Here is a 16147-nt window from a genome sequence, read left to right on the forward strand (position 1 = left end):
ACAGTCATTGAGTGTAGTTGTAGTGCGACTGGCCTTTGACAAAACGTAGGACCTTGGTCAGAGTAGGCCATGGTGCAGGGACTAGGGCTTCCGGGTACTCTTGCGTGTGAATGTTATCTGTTCCATGTCTTCTTCTTCTGATGTGTGTGTTGCCTGGTGTGTCCTTGTTGTTGTTGGTTGTGAAGGGGCAACACACACCTCAGTGTTAGAAGACATGGAGGCAGACATCCCGGGGGCTGCTCCCTGTGGAGTTATGAAGGGCAGTACTGCAGCAAGGAGGGCCTGCTGGTTTTTCAGAATTGCAGCCACATCACGATGGTAGGCAGCCAGGTCGGCCCTGAGGGGTTCTATGTTGCATTCGTGCACACGTTGACTGGCTTGCAGTTGTAGTTGTTGTGTCAAGTGGATGACAGCTGTGCAGATTTCCTTCTGTGTTTTTAAAAGTTCCTGCAAGAGCGATGTTCGGGCTTGCATAGCAGCTGCCTGATCAGCAGTAGACATCATGCACGAACGCACCCCCTCAAGGCTGGCTGCCATAGTTTGCATCCTCACCCGCACCTCCTTGGCCAGCTCCTGCTGTACCCCAACAACGGTTCTTTCGAAGCTGGTGCCAGTGTTGTCAGAGTCCTCAGCTGTGTTGGAGCTGGCAGGTCTTACAATTGGGGTGGCGGGTGGTTCTCCTGTGGTGGCTGCTTCTTCTGTGCTCCTCCTTGTGACCGAAGGTGGGGTTTGGAGGCTTTCAAGGACCATTTGAATGGTCTCCTGTGGGATGTTTATGGGCTCGTCATCCATGTCATCAGGGAACTCAGGGACAGGCATATCGGCAGGAGATCCGTGTTCCTCTGCAATGAAACAGGGTACAATTAGTGTGTCTGTGTTGTGACAATTTTGCACTAAGATACAAGCCTTTGGATGCCTTAACTTTGTGCTCTGTGTTTGTCTTGGTATCTGCTGTCCGTCATAGGGCATTGTTGTAGGCCTATGGCCCACCTGTGTGTCACATGTATGATGTGGAGCTATCAGACATGTCTGCCTGATCGCCTCTAGGTGATGCTTTGTAATTATTTAGGAATAGGCGTGTTTTTGTCCTACTCCTCCCTCGGTGTTTAACTATTGTTATGGAGGGACATTTTGTTGGGTGGGCTCTCATTATCCTACATGTGATTACTGGCTTTCTAGGCAGCAGGATAGCTAATGGTGTGGGGGACTAAGTCTGACCCACTTGTAAATAACTCTGTCACCCTGATATTTCTTTTTGCTCAGACTAACTAGCAGTGCCTCTGGTCTCCCACATCAAAGGAATGTTTAGACATCCGAGTGCATGACATCTTTGAAACTTCTCAGGGAAGTCGTGGTCACTCAGATCCTACACAATTCTCTCTTTTCCGGTATGTTCCCATACACAAATGACAAAGACAGTATTTGTTTAATATGAGGTTTCATTGTACAACTGACTTGTTGATATTTAGGTGTGAGCTACAATAACCCAAACAATACACACTGTTAGAATTGAAATAGTCCGCAGGAGAGTAATACATTAGTACACAGCTATCATGGTGCCTAACAGTTTCTACTCTCCCTCTGCTTGTTCTATGTATGGGACAGTATGTTAAGTTTGGAGCTTGCCTGTCGGAATCACTGGGGAGACATCATCGCTCATATCAGAGGAATGGCCTGTGATCTGGTTGTGCATCAGCAGCAAGGCAGGCAGCATCTAGTTGTGTTTCTCTGTTTGGAAACTCCCTCTTGCGTGTCTTGGGACAAGGAAGTGATTTTATAAGTCATATGTCATTGTGATGACAAAGTTTCCCTACGCAGGAATGCCAAATCTTAACCCCTACCACATCTATCAGCAAAGTACCAGACTGTATCCTTGACTGGGGCACAGAGTGAAAATGTTCTGGCGAACTCCAGTGCAGAAGTAGGCAAAACAGTGTGATTTGACTAATTAACAACACCCTAGTATGGCTATTTGCTATATTAACTGATAGGAAGGGCAATGAGAAGCATTTAGTGCAAAGTGCTCTGAGGCTCTTAGATGTGAGCAAATGAGTAAAAGTACATTCAGGGTAAGATGCACAAAGGCCTAAAGCCTGAAGCTAATGCGCAAAGTATACGTTACACTTGCCACAATACACTTTGACTGACTGTGGGTGTTGTGACTGCCCTGGCAGCACACTTGCCTCTCAGGACCTGCCCCATACACTTTTTATTCACATTGCATGAACTGTACATGTTACCTGGCATTACCTATGCATGTCAATGTTAGGATGTGGTATGGATGTAAACATTGTTGATGTTTGAAGATGATGTTGGGTCATGTGTGTTTAATTGGATTGCCCGGTTTATCGTATGAAGGTCCTATTTGGTTGTCAGACTTTGCAGGTGTGTTTCAGTGACCAGTTGCCTGTGTCCCCTCCTCAGGTGTTGTCTGAGCAGTATGACATTAGTGATGTTGCCTTGTTAGCCAGGCACGTGAGGGACCCTGACGTATGCAGCATGTGTGTATGTGTGTGTCGTTAGTGCTGTGTGGCTCCTATTGCTGTTTACTTTGGCTTATGTATGTGTCAGGTATGGACATTCGGCATTTGAGTGTACTGGTGCCTTTGTCTTATTTCTAAGAATTGTTGCGGATGTCATCCTCACACCCTAATTTGGGTATGTATATTCCATGGGGAGGTTCCTGCCATTTGGTACTGTAGCTGCACAGAGATGAGAGGTGTTATTGTAAGCTGTTGTGGCAGTTACATTGCAGTTGTTGTTTTGGCTACTGGATTACTGATAGGGACCTAGTTGATGTAGGATAGATTTTACAAAACAAGTGCCTGGATGTGAGTTTGAGGTAGTGGCCTTCCCACCTGTCGCTGCTTTCCCTTGGCTCTATTGTTGTACTTACAGGATGTCCCCATGGGACTGTTGTTGTTGCTGTATTTTGTCGTGCCCCAGCTTCAGTCTGTGCTGGGCATGCCCACCTGCTGTGCCCATTTACCCATGCCAGTTCATATATGTGCAGACTTACATGCATTGTGTAGTAGGTATTTCCCCCCCTGTTACAGTCAACATTATTGCAATTTAATTCCCCATGCGACTTACCCTGCATGTGCGTTGTGTCGTGGTAGTCTGCGCTGTCCTGTCCTTGAATCCCTGTGACGATCTCCTCCGGGATGACGGCTGCGACCATCTCCTCCATGTGGTCCAGGGCCTCCTGTTGTGCTGGACTCCCCCCTCCAGTCTGCATTGCTGCCTTCCTGTTCCTGGCCATTTTCTCTTTTGTCCTACGTTTGCAGTCATGCCAGCGTTTCTTACACTCAGTGACTGTGCGGCGTTTTTCAGCCACACTGTTGATCTTGTCCACTATTTGTTTCCATATGGCCTCTCTCCTACTGAGTGGCAATTTAGAGGAGATAAACGTTGGTGCTGGTGTTCCGTCACCTCTTTCACCAGGATTTCCTGCTCCTCTTCACTGAAGCGACACTTTCTTTTTTTTCGAAACATGTCCTGGTTCCTGTACGGATCCTCCTGGTTGGTTCCTGGTCTGCTGTCATCCTCCTGGGGTCTGTAGTGGCATCTGGGATCCATTTTGGCTCTCCTCTGCTGAGAGGGCAGTTTTCGCGCAAAAATGTAACGCAATAGCGTGAAAAAAAACAGCGCTTTCCGGATTGCGCTGTCGTAAATCGACCCACAGTGATGTGCGTCGCCTTTACGTTGGTTTCCTTTACGACGGAACGCCGCTGTGTGCGTCCCGAAATAATGACTCCCACCTGTTGGTTGCGCCGCCGTACGTCAAAGTATAAATTTGACGCCCGCACGGCGCTTCAAAATGGCGTTAGACGGCGCTAATTTTTTTGACGCAAAACTGCGTTAGCGCAGTTTTGCGTCAAAAAGTATAAATATGGCCCTTTGCGTCTTAGATTAAAGGGCATACATTCAGAGAACACATACAGATGCCGATAAATCAGATGCACTTTTGGCTTATCTGATACAGCCAAACCTCACACCTATTCTATCAATAAATACATTGACCTGAGGAATAGCTCAGACGCAGCTGGGTATCAACACAGGCTTTTGAGACTTTTATAAAATGCTGTACACCACCTGAAGCCTCCTGACCAGGTATTGCCTCTTTCTTACACCAGGTGGCATTGCCTGGGGTCCCTGCGGATGATCGAGAGTCCCTTAGCACCCCTATCTCAGCAGGTGAGATACGCAAGGCAACAAGAGTACTCACCTAAAAAAGAATTCCAAGGTCAGACGGAATCCCTATTGAATTCTTCTCCACACACGGATTGCGACTGAAACCTAGGCTAGAAAAATTATACAATTCCTCCGTTGGGAATGGCTCACTCTCTCCCTCTACTAGGGAGGCATTAAACAGTGGTTGTCCTATTGGTTGATCAGATGTAATCTGGAAGAAATAGAGTACACGGCAGAGCAACTCATTTGTGGTCACCTCTTTTGTTTGGTGGGCCCGGGTGTAGCCTTGCCCCAACAGGCTCCTTTTTACTGCACATAGCCCTGACCTATTGGAAGATAGCAATGAGATTCCATAATGATACATTCAGACACACTGACAGCACACAGAAAAGTCCTTGGGAGGAGCGTAAGGTGTGTTCCGATGGTTCTGCGTTTCAGGATGGAGTGTTGTTGTTTCACACTGATTTTGCACATGCACATGGGTTACTGTAAACCCTCTTTCTAACATGTCAGCATTCTCCATAATGTCCAGCAGTACTGGACACCAGATAGGAGGGAACCAGTCACACATGAGCTTCTTCAGGCGTTGCATACCATGGGACATGGTAGACACCGAGTACACTGGCTTTATGATGGACTCTGGGCCCACCTCATGATACCTCTGGTTTCCTTAAAAAGTAATTGGGAGGTTGATCTTTCCCGAGAGTTATCGGACAAAGAGGTGTACATGCTGGACTAGCCCCAAAAAGTGTTACGTAACACAAGATTTAAATTCATCCAATTCTACATAATACAAAGAGTATATGTAACTCCGCACAGACTTGACGCTATGTTTGCGATGGCCTCTTCGTCGTTCACTCATTGCCATGCAGAAGACACCAACCTCATGCATATGGTATGGGCATGCCCCTCATTGTCAGCCTATTGGGTGTAGATATTGACAGCCTTGATGGAATTAACCAGTATAGAGTGGTGGGATACACCAGCACTCTGTCTCTTAGGTTTACATCCGAGGCCGAAGAGCTCAAAAGTGGCTCTTCGCTTTATTAAGTTGGCCTTATTACTGGCGAAACGACTAATAACTAGAAGCTTGTAATTTCGGAGGGTTCCACTGGTGACTCAGTGACCGGAGGAAGTTGCACAGTGGGGACTGGTGTAAAGCAGAGTGCTAAGGCAGGAGGAATATAGAGGTCTATGAAAGAACCCCATCTTGCTGAAATGGGATGCCCTTCTAGAAGGATTCAAGGTGTGCGATGAAGTACCAGAGGAAGAGCGAGAAACATGGATGTCCTCTCTATGCCCATTGAGGATGTTCTAGCCACACTACAGGCCCTACCTAGTTCCCTCTATCATTGTAGGCGAAGCCATGCACACTAAGCCCTTTTTCTTAGCTCTGTAGGATACCAGAACCACCATCTCCCCTCACCCCCAATATCACAGATATACCTCTATAATTTCCTACTATTATGCAGCTACTCACAGAAATTCACACACACTCCCACACGCAACTCTTCACATGCCCTGCTTAGAGTGCTGCACAGGATAGATCTGCCCTCTTTCATAATCCACCTGTTCTCTCAAATACTTAGGAGCTTTTTCACTTTTGTAGTCTCCTCCAGTGCTTTCAGCCTCCCCATCCTTCCATTTTTGAAACTCATCACTGTTTATTTATCTTCTTCCTTGCCATTAATATCATTCAGTTCCCTATGTTTTAACAGTTCATCCCTGTCTATTTCAGTATATTTGATCAAACTTCATAACATTCCCAATGAACTGGTCATATTGTGCTTTGTCCACTCATCAACATTGCAAGGGTAGAGATTCTCATAACTCGGTATGATCATGATGCGAAGGTCTCTGGCACATGCCCCATCTCTGTGTATTTTTTAAGGGGCGCACTCTCCCACCACTTTGTCAGTTCATTCCTGTAAAATGTTTTCTGTCTTATCAGTTTTATTTGTAAAATCTCCTCTTTATCTGCTCCTATATACCCCATGTCCTCTCCATGCTTGGTGTATCAACTAATTAATGCTTGTCATCTCAGCGAAGAGTTTATCTTCTGCCTGTTGCCTAGCCTTGAAATCAGCCTCATCCACGATTACATCAATGCACAACTAACTTCTGCTGTCCACAGTTTATTCACACATGTGGAAATAGTAATCCATACGACTCCAGCTCATACCGCATAAATACCTAGTCTAGCTTACTGATTAGTGAAGGATCCTCTGAATCTCCCTTGCCAATCACTGAGCTTTGGATTATCCTTGTGGAAAATTTGTAGGGGTCCCACCGACATTGCAAATGTCTAAAGAGTAAATGGTGGTTGGCATTAGACCCTAAAACGCCTATAGTGCTTGGTGAGTGGCATGTGTGCTGTCTGCAGCACACAAATTATGTCTTTCTCTCGTATCATCTAAAAGAGAGACCAGCAATTCGAAGAGGGTCAGTACATCTATTTATTCTAGGCTAGGTACAAACATATTATAAGGCTGTGTACTGCTGGGGGCTTGGGTGCCTGCTAGGAGTTGGGTACAGGCCTCCCGAGAACAGTCTTTTAATATGTTTGTACCTTGGCTAGAATAAATAAATGTACTTACCCATGTCTGGAGTGCCAGTACTCCTTTATATGGAGCACCCTTCAATACCACCGACACTCTGAATCTGCTCACCTCAAATGTCTGTTTCTCTAGCACAGTTTTTGAACATAGGATTACCGCAGTGCCATCCACGCACCTAATGCAATTGAGTGCAGTGACATTGAATCTGAGTGGAGGGTTTGGGGACATCTAGGGATCTTCCTTACATAATCTGGCATACAGCTGGAATCTGGCAGCGCTTTGAACAATCTGTCCTGAAACGGGCACCATTTCACAGAGACCTAGAAGTGTGGACACTGAAACCTATTTCACAGATGATGGAAAACATGTTCTTTCAGGCGTGGTTGCTCTCAACTAGGGAACTTAGGGCCAGATGTAGGAAGCCTTTTGCGTGTCGCAAACTGCGAAAAAGTTTGCGACGCGCAAAAGGCTTAACGCGATGCACAACCTCAAATTGCAAGTCGGTACCGACTCGCAATTTGAGGCTGTGACTCGCAAATAGGAAGGGGTGTTCCCTTCCTATTTGCAACCACATCGCCATGCTGAGTTGGTTTGTGACCGCGAATGCCGTCGCAAACCAACTCGCAGTTACCATCCACTTGAAGTGGATGGTAACACATTCGCAAAAGGGAAGGGGTCCCATGGGACCCCTTCCCCTTTGTGAATGCTAAAAAAATATTTTTTCAGAGCAGGCAGTGGTCCTATGGACCACTGCCTACTCTGAAAAAAACGAAACCAAATGGTTTCGGAAGTTTTTCGTTTTGCAGCTCGTTTTCCTTTAAGGAAAACCGGCTGCAAAAAGAAAAATTGCTTTATTTAAAAGCAGTCACAGGCATGGTGGTCTGCTGTCTCCAGCAGGCCACCATCCCTGTGAGTGCATTGACTCGCTATGGGGTCGCAAACTGCGACCCACCTCATTAATATTCATGAGGTAGGTCTTTGTGACCCCACAGCGAGTCGCAGAAGGTGTTTGAGACACCTTTCTGCATAATATTTTGCGAGTTGCAAATTGCGAGTCGCTGTGACTCGCAATTTGCAAGTCGCAAAATATTTTTTTGCTACATCTGGCCCTTATATCCCAGGGAACAGTTTATCTCATTCGAGGAGGTTTGCCAATTATTTGGACTCAGCTTGGGCCATTTCTTACAATACTTTTTGCATATGGCATGGCACTGTGGCCTGGTCCAAAGCTTCTGGAGGCAAGTAACTGCTGACAAATCAAGATCCACACACTTACTCCTAACGCTTAACCCCCAAAGCTGTCTCTTAGGCAACGTCAGGTGTCCGTGGAAGGGTGGCAAAATTAGGTATAAGTTTCTGCAATTAGCTAAGCCATCACCTGGATGGGACAACAGGCCCCGGACACCATATACTGGCACAAAGACGTCTCTGAATGGTCCCAGTCTGGGAAAATGCACATAAAATTCTCTAGACGTGACGACAGAGTGCATGAAGACCTACCACCCTGAAGAGACTTATGTGACACATTCTTAGACTTCAACTTACACAACAACATTGTGGAGAGGGACTGAACTATAGGAGGGAGTGAGGGGACACAGTGAAAGAAGATCTCGACTCAACACAATTAGAGTGAACCCTCATACACTCAAAGGTTAATTATTGATTACACAGTCATGTACCCACAGCACTCAAAACCTAAACAACGCAAAAATGTCTTAACACTGTGTAAACAAACCTCTACTGAATGCACTATTGCTTGCTGGTTTCTTTTAATTGTCTGTATTACATTTTCTGAAAATGAAAATAAAGGTTATTTTTAAAAAATGCCTAAGGGGTATCCGTCTACGTGATGTACTTTAATATTAACAACTTTTGCAGGATTAAAAATAATGGTTGACACGCTTATAAGGGTCAATGTCCTTCCAAATCCTCAGTATTTAATGGTCAACATGTTTCAGACAAATTCCTTTTGCCGCCTGAATGGGTCAGTATGGCTTTCTTCAGGACCTTAATTTCACATGCACCCTAAGGGATGTGACAGAAACTCGCAATCTGTCACTTACGGTCTGATTGCGGCCTTACTCCTTTCAAGTGTATCTGTGGGGAGAAAAACAAACAAGAACATGGCAAACTCAGATGTTAATGATTTTCAGGGTAGTAATAGAGGCACCAGACTCTTGTCTGGTGGTGGCAGGCTGGTTGTGACCGGCCAGCAACCATGCCAGGGTAGTTAGTTTTTTCAGGGGGCACCTCTAAGGTGACCCCTGGGTACATTTTGGGTAAATTTTGTAATACATCCAATACTGGTACCAGTTTGGATTTATCATTCTGGGTTGTTTGATACTAAACAACCCAGGGTTCAGAGTAGCCCTCATGTAGCTGTGAAACTCGTACGGAGCAGTGTCCAGCACATGCATTAAAATGGCTGCCCTATTCACTTACTATGTCCCAGGTTTGGCAAGGACACGGTGGGGGCATATTGCTTATGCAGCTATGTTCTCACATACAGTACAGTGCACCCTGCTATGGAGCTGGAAGACCTACCAGATGGGTGACTTACCTATGTTGCATGCAGTGTGTAGTGGACAGGGCACACAGGCAGTGTGCTATGTCAAGTTTGAATTTTAGGATTGCACCAGGGCACCCGGTCTGTAATGGCAGTGCTGGGTGCTTCTGGATGCAAGGCCCCGAAGGGTGGCACAATCTGTGCAGCTATTTTTCAGGTGTCTACCCTTAGTACCCCATACTCCAGGTACCGAAGTACCATTTACTCTGGACTTGTAGTGTCAGCTAACAGTGTTGCCAATTATATTAATACATTTGCAGTTTTTAGGGAAAGAACACTGACACTGTGGACCTGTTTAACAGGATCCCAGTGAACTCCAGTCCAAATTGCACCCGGGAACCAGGCAAAAAGTGGGGGGTACTGCAACAGGATGCTTTTACCACTTCACCACTCCAGTCTAGGCTACATCAATCTCCTCTGCACAACTCCATTCTGCAACACTACACTCTAAGCCACTGCACTCTCCGCCAATGCACTTTACTATGTAACATTCAACTCTATGCCCCTGCACTCTATGCCAATGCACTGTATGCCACTCTACTCTATTCTGCACCACTGCACTCTACACCACTTTACTCTACGCTGTTAAACTCTATGCCACTTTACGCAACTGCACTCTACCCTGCTCCACTCTACGTCACTTCACTCTACTCTGAAACAGTCTTCTCTACTCTGCTGCACTCTACTCCAGTCCATGTCACTGCATTCTACACCATTCTACTCTTAACCACTGAACTCCACACAACTGCACTCTATAGCACTCCACTCTACTCTGCAACACTGCACTCTACACCTCTCTACTCTGCACTACTCCATTCTACACCACTGCACTTTATGCCACTACATCTATGGCACTATACTCTACTCTGCACCATTTTACAATATACTCTACACCACTCTATGCCACTGCACTGTATGCCACTCAACTCTACTCTGCACTCAACCCCACTGCCTTCTAAGTCACTCAACTCCACACCACTGAACTCTAAGCCACTGCACTCTACACCACTGCATTCTACTTAACGTCACTGCACTCTACTCTGTGCCACTCTACTCTGCGCCACCTCACTCTAATTTACGGCGCTGCATTCTACGACATTGCATTGTACGCTGCTGAATTCAATGTCACTGCATTCATTTGCAATAAGTGCGTGGATGGCACTGCTGTAATCCTATGTTCAAAAACTCCATTAATAATGCAGGTAGATCTGCAACCTTGACTCGACCTAGCAGCAGTCTTTTTTTCCCAGTTGTCGTTAACATCTAACCATTTAGCATAATAGTATAGATCAAGGTGTGGCACTTCCAATCCCCCAGTTTCAAATAATCTTTTCAGTGTAGTGTCTTAGGACTGTGAGCACTAGGGGCCATATGTACGAACACATTTTACTATTGACACAGAATGGGAAAAACCCTTTGCTACATCTGGCCCTAGGACCCTGCGTCCTGAGAAAACTCAATGAACGAATTACGTAATCAGTTGGAAGGTGTGGTTATTAACAGTTATGAGATAGTGAGAGGTTTAGATTGAACGTTGTATGCTGATGAACAAAGACATGAGTTATGAGCTCCGTGTGTGGTATGTTCTTGTGCAAGCTCCTGGGCTGGAGAGGACGTGACAGGAGGGACGTTAGCCACCCAGAAAAGAGTAAACAGTTGCTTTACTTTGGGGGTTACTGCACAGACCCAATCAAACTCATGATGAGATGGGAGGGGGTGTAAATCCATTCAGCGGTTTGGGCTGTAACTGTGTCTAAACTTCCTATGGAAAAATGCTTTTTGGAACCCCCCTTTATTCAGCCGCTACTTCCCAGTTCACCTTGAAACTTTCCAAGAAGGCAATCCCAACAGTCTGTTGCCGCATTCTAAATTACTAACTTAATTAAAAAAGTTATTTTTGAAAATTACAATCTATACTTTAAAAAAATCAGAACAATTATACTAACATCTACAATTAATATATTAACTAACATAATACATTAAAATATGGTTTACTAGTATATTTAAGAATATGCTATTAAGCAAATCAATATTATTTACAATTATATTTTATACAAAAGCAAATTATATTCTTGACAACGACATTCTTGAACAGTATTTGGGTATGATGATATGAAAAACTCAACAATGTTTCTAGAAGCCCCTAAACAATATTAGAGAAAAGTAAAACAATGCAATAAATAATAATATTAGTGAATCGCTGCTCTACACCTTATTGTGGGGGCGGCAATGAAGCCAGGCACCTCCGTGAACAATAATATTGATGTATGTCACAACATTCCGATGTCCACCCTGCTGCCTTCAGAACAAAACCTTGACCTTTTTCAGCACCCTAAAGCTATAATGTATGTGTGCGTAGCTACTTGAGTCCCCTTACTTTACTGCATTACTCTGTGTGCACTGGTAAATCACCACTTTTTATAAAATAAATAAGATGTGACATGTCCAACAGGAATTTAGGTAACTATTTGTGTATGGTGAAATAGCCCTTGCTAAGTTTCAATGATGGTTAAGAAGAGATGTATTTTACAGTTAATTATTATGTAGTCACATTCAATTATGTTTCCATTTAGTAATTTTACATTTCTTTACATCCAACAGAAAATAAACCTTGAATTCATGACATACTTATGAATAATTAACATTATACTGAAAATCTGCAAAATATCAGTCAGAAATAATGAGCATTCGTATTAAAAAAAAACATCAGTGCAGGCAGAGTCAGACAAACCTGAATGAAAAATGACAGATCCTAGAAGAAGCAGTCAAGGACGGTTCCGCGATAGTTAGGAGTCTGAGCTGTGCACCTCCACACCACAAGAAGAAGAAATGACTGATAGAAAATTACAACAGTAACAAATCACCTCCTGTATAAACTGGTGTTCTACACCACCTTCCATAATGGTATCGGCATGATATGGGTACAGCAGTGCTCTACTTTCTACAATGGTAACTGACAACCATTTGTGCTCTAAGTGTATTGTAAACTTTAGCCAACCACTGCAACCAGAGCAAAGCACAATAGAGAACAGCCAGACAACTGAAGGGTAAAGGAAAGGAGAGTTCTGCTATCTACAGTACAGAGTATTGTCACAGTTTGCACAGACAAGAAGGAGGATAAATCTTTACTCGCAAGTGTGCAGAACCGTTATCCAGTCTGAAGGCACAGTCACCGACAAATAAGCTTAACAGATGTTATTATTATAGCAAATGTTTAGCGATCATTGTATTTTATTCTTAAATTGAAAGGAAGACATATAAAATACTGTACATGTAAAGGGAATGTGAGAATAACACAAGTGCTATCTTAGCCATGCTGGCCCTTCAGAAAACACAGTCATGGGATGTAGAAAAAAATATACCTGACCCAGAGACACCAACCAAGAAAGAAAAATCATACACAGGCAACAAGAGCTTAAGTTTGTCATTGGTACTAAAGCGCCATCAGCAAACGCACAATGGTGGTGAAAAATTGCATCAACGAACACACACGGGGAAAAGCTATCCAGGTGCATTGAATGCTTGAAGAGCTTTGGTTGCTTATCAGTACTAGAGAGGCATCAGCGAACACACACAGGGAAAAACCATTCAAGTGCAATGAGTGTGGAAAGAGCTTTACACAGTCATCAAACCTACAAAGCCATCAGCAAACACACACAGGGGAAAAAACATTCAAGTGCAGTGAGTGTGTGAAGAGCTTTAGTTGGTTATCACACCTACAAATACATCAGCGTACACACACAGGAGAAAAAACATTTGAGTGCAGTGAATGTGAGAAGAGGTTTAGGTGGTTATCACACCTACAAAACCATCAGCGAACACACACATGGGAAAAACCATTCAAGTGCAGTGAATGTGACAAGAAGTGTAGTCAGTTGTCAAACCTAAAAAGCCATCAGCGAACACACACAGGGGAAAAACCATTCAAGTGCAGTGAATGTGAGAAGAGCTTTAGTTGGTCATCACAGCTACAAAACCATCAGTGAAAACACACGGGGGAAAAACCATTCAAGTGCAGTGAATGTGACATGAGCTGTAGTCAGTTATCACAACTACTAACACATCAGTGAGCACACACAGGGGAAAAACCATTTGAGTGCAGGAATGTGAGACAAGCTTTAATTGGTTATCACAGCTACAAAACCATCAGCGAAAACACACAGGGGAAAAGCCATTCAAGTGCAGTGAATGTGAGAAGAGGTGTAGTCAGTTATCACACCTAAAAAGCCATCAACTAATACATGCAGGGGAAAAACCATACCTTGTAGTGAGTGTGGAAAAAGCTTTTGCCAATCATCAGAGCTCCAAAGATATCAGCGAACACACACAGGAGAAAAACCATTTGAGTGCAGTGAGTGTGTGAAGAGCTTTCACCGGTTATCACACCTAAAAACACATCAGCTAACACACACAGGGGAAAAACCATACCAGTGCAGTGAATGTGGAAGTAGTTATAGTCGTTTGTCGAGATTAAGGGATCATCAGTGAACACACACAGGAGAAAAGCCATTCAAGTGCACTGAATGCTTGAAGAGCTTTAATTGGTTATCAGTACTACAGAGGCATCAGCGAACACACACAGGGGAAAAACCATTTAAGTGCAGTGAATGTGCGAAGTGCTTTACACAGTTATCAAACCGACAAAGCCATCAGCGAACACACAGAGAGGAAAAGCCATTCAAGTGCAGTGAATGTGTGAAGAGCTTTAGAGAATTATCACACCTCAAAACCATACCATTGCAATAAATGTGGAAGTAGTTTTTGCGATTCCTCAAGACTAAAGATTCATCAGCGAACACACACAGGGGAAAAAGCATTCAAGTGCAGTGAATGTGCAAAGTGCTTTAGCCTGTTATTACACCTACGAAGCCATCAGCGAACACACACAGGTTACAAACCATACCATTGCAGTGACTGTGGATGTAGTTTTATTGGCTCTTCAACGTTAAGGATTCATCAGCAAACACACACAGGAGAAAAGCAATTCAAGTGTAATGAATGTGGGAAGAGCTTTAGTTATCTACCAACCCTAAAATATCATCAGCGAATACAAACTGGGGAAAAACCATACAAATGCAGTGAATGTATTACTAGTTTCAGAGACTGGTCAGCATTAAAGACTCATCATTGAACACACACAGAGGAAAAGCTATTCCAGTGTGCTGAAAGTGTGAAGAGTTTTAGTAAATTATCAAACGTACAAATCCATCAGCGCACACACACACGGGAAAAACCATATAGTTGCAGTGAATGTAGAAGTAGTTTTAGGCCCTCGTCAGCATTAAGGATTCATTATCGAACACACAGAGAGGAAAAAGCCATTCACATGCAGTGAATGTGTGAAGAGTGTGAGAGAATTGTCACATCTGCAAAGACATCTAAGAACGCATAGAGGAGAAAAAGCCATTCAAGTGCGCTGAATGTGTGAAAAGCTTTAGCCAATTGTCACACCTACAAGGACATCAGTGAACACACACAGGGGAACAACCATTCAAAAGCAGTGAGAACAGCTTTAGTGCATCATCAGTCCTATACAGGCATCAGCGAACACACACAGAAAACATTCAAGGGCCATTATGTTGGTAATTCAAATACCAGATGATAAAAAGTAGATGATAGACGATGTGACTAGCAGGAAAAAAGAAAAAGAAATATTGGTAGAATTATAAAAGTGTCAGATCCCCAATACTGTTGAATTTCTCTATGCACTGGAAAAAACATGAAATAACAAGACACTCATTGGGAGACAAGTACAACGTGATCTGAAAGAAGACAAACTTTGTTCGTTTTTATTTGGTGAAAGAGAGTTATAAAGAAAAATTATTCTTTTTTCAGAAAGCTAACGGATCAACATCTTGCAAGCAGGAGCTGCGAACACCTTTTCCTTTTCGAAGGTAAAAGTAAGGTACACCAAAGCCGTCCGACTGGCCTTATCGGATTGCCTGTGGATATCATAGCTCCTGAGTGCAGAGAAAGAGAGAATGACAACAGCCGTCTTCATAAGGAACTGGACCTCCACTGTTCCATTACGATGTGTGGATGCAACGCAAGGCCACCTGGGAACTCTCACAGACTCCCCTTGGTGCCAAGAGTTGCTTGTATTCCTGAATGTCAACCCTCACAATATTGTGATACAGAATATTGAGGACAGAACATCAAGGAAGGAAATATTGAAAGGCAAATGCAAATAGGGAAGTATGGGTTTACTATTCCTTACTCTGCAACTACATAACTTGAATATATATATATATGTATGTCACCCAAGATATGTATATGTGGAGTTAGATATAGAAAATCTAGACTTATATGTCAATATTTTATTTTTGAAATGTTGTCCTCCGTATTGTGTGCCATCGATATCTTGGTGTCGGTATTCAGTGTGCGTAGCCTGGTTAGAGGCAAGGAGGGAGGGGTTGGAGAACCGATGCAGGGAAATTCTGCGACACCTTCATAATGTTGCACTTGGCTCTAATATTCTATTTTGTGTGTCTTTATTGTAACCACTATAAACATTGAATGCAACAGGAAAGAATTTCGATTTGAATAAAATTATAAAAGGGTATTTATGGGTGAGTCTATTCATGGAGAAAGGATGTTTTGAGCTTGCTAACAAGTATTCATGAGTCTCTCGCAGGACTGATATTTGCCCAATACGTACTTTCCTCATGTGATGCACAGTGGGTTGCATGTGTTACAGTCCACTGGATTCTCTGAAAGACATAGTCAATGTATGATGATGATTTCTGTGCTGCATAAGGGTCTGGGGAGCTCACAGCTCAGTCATATTCTGGGTTTAGTTTAAAAAAACGTGTCACTTTGACATTCAAGA

General features: G+C 43.7%; 1 pseudogene; it reads left to right on the plus strand.

The window, feature by feature from the left end:
* The first annotated feature begins 12836 nt into the window (after positions 1 to 12836).
* Positions 12837 to 14449, plus strand: LOC138286963 (zinc finger protein 665-like; annotated as a pseudogene).
* Positions 14450 to 16147: the final 1698 nt, after the last annotated feature.

This window comes from Pleurodeles waltl, chromosome 4_1, assembly GCF_031143425.1.
Source record: "Pleurodeles waltl isolate 20211129_DDA chromosome 4_1, aPleWal1.hap1.20221129, whole genome shotgun sequence".
NCBI lineage: Eukaryota > Metazoa > Chordata > Amphibia > Caudata > Salamandridae > Pleurodeles > Pleurodeles waltl.